Genomic DNA, 1,865 nt, shown 5'->3' with positions numbered 1-1,865 from the left:
ATATACTCAAGAAAAATACAGGTGATAGCTTAAAAGGAGTTTATTTCTGTTAATTTATAAATTATTAAAGCATCAGAAGTATGAAGATTAAAAACAACATAATGGTGTTATTTTTGGGTTCCATTGTGTCAGAACCAACTCAAAGTTGACCCTGTGCACCGGTATATTTTCGAAGGCTTTAAACTGCAAATAGGGAAATTACCCTTCGTTGTCCCATCAAGCAGCTGGTAGATATTAAACCTTGTCCTGGCTTGGCAGTACAACTCATTACCAGAGCTAATAACAAAATAATGTGTGACAAAATTATGTATATAATTTCATAACAGAAAACATAAAATAGTCATACATATCTGAATAAATGCAAAACATTATAAATTTTCTCCATCAGTCTTCTATCAGTTTCCAGTAGTGTGTCAGCTTTCATTGTGATCTTGGAAATTATGCCACTGATATTTTAAATACCAGTGCAGTCACCCAGGTGGACAGGACCCAACAGAGCTATCAGAGTAAGAAAGTCTAAGAACATGACAGATCATTCACTTCTGAAATGATAGGTCAATCTATAAACCTCATATAAAAGAAAAGCATACGAGAAAAGAAAAGAAAAAAAAATGAGAGCGAATTAAAGAGAAGTTTGACTTTACTCAAGACATTTTATTTATATGAGGATGTACCAAAATCCAATCAGATTTGCCTAGTTCATACCATGACCATTTTCAGTGGGATTAAATAAGTAGAGAAAGTGCTAACAGTGCAACAATTAAGAATTTAGCTCTATGTAGTCCCCTGACACTTTTCCAAATTAATTTACAAAAGGAAATTAAAAGAAGCACACACATATAAAACAAAATCCTGTAGAAGTTTGGAATACATGCAAGTATTGTTGTTTTGTTTTGATTAGAAGCTCTCAAGTAGAATAGGATTCATAGTTATTGCATTTACAATCTATTCTGCTAAGATTAGTGGCAGTCTATTTACTAAAGGCTGAAGTTTATAATATCTCAAATGTTTAATATGCTGTACCACTTCGTGATTTCTTACAATAATTGTTCCTGTTTCATTCAGTTTCCTCACTTCTATATGTCTCTTGGGTCCTATGGCTTCCTAGAAGTTCTTATAGAAACTCAGACCTGCCAGGAAAATGACTCATGCAATTCTGGGTGATGAAGACCCGTATTCCAGATGCTTGTGAGCAGTGGGCTAGGATCATCTAGACTCTCAGCTATCTCAAAAGAGTGTGAGTGAGCATGGAACTTCTGTGAGTTTATATAGGCCTCTAGTATGGTAGGTCTGTATCCCCTAATCTTATATACAATAAATACTCTTTTAAAAAATTCAAAGTTAATTAGTGGCTGCAAAAACTATTTTAGAAAATAAACCCTCGATACCACAGTGAACCTAATGAACAACACGCATTTGATGCCTAGGCTATTCTGTGACATCTTTATAATCCTTGGCCCTATGAGTAGCTAAGAAAACTGAAGAAACTTTACTTATGCCAAGCTAGTGAGGAAAATGCTGGGAATTATAGATCTACATCTAGTATAGTTATAAAGTAAAATATCAGGCAATAAAAGTTGATTTCTGTAGTTTTTCACTTAGAAATAGGCACTGGATATTACACAGGTTTCTAAATTATTCTGAAACAATTGCACTTTTTATTGTTTCATTTCCAAGTCCTGTAATAGCCACCAAGATAGATGTCAGACGTGACACTGAATATTGTGTTAGAGTATAGAGAACCCAAAGCTAAAGGGGTAAAAAAAATCAAGAAATTAAGGAGCTGAACAAAAAAATATCAAAGGGCAACCCAGGAAGACAAAGGAAAGTATTATAATGAAATGTGCAAAGCACTGGAGTCAGAA

Source organism: Elephantulus edwardii, unplaced genomic scaffold (genome assembly GCF_000299155.1).
Source record: "Elephantulus edwardii isolate Elephantulus edwardi_28Jun2011 unplaced genomic scaffold, EleEdw1.0 scaffold00107, whole genome shotgun sequence".
Lineage (NCBI taxonomy): Eukaryota > Metazoa > Chordata > Mammalia > Macroscelidea > Macroscelididae > Elephantulus > Elephantulus edwardii.
The sequence above is the reverse complement of the archived record's forward strand: the minus strand, read 5'-3'. Positions refer to the sequence as shown.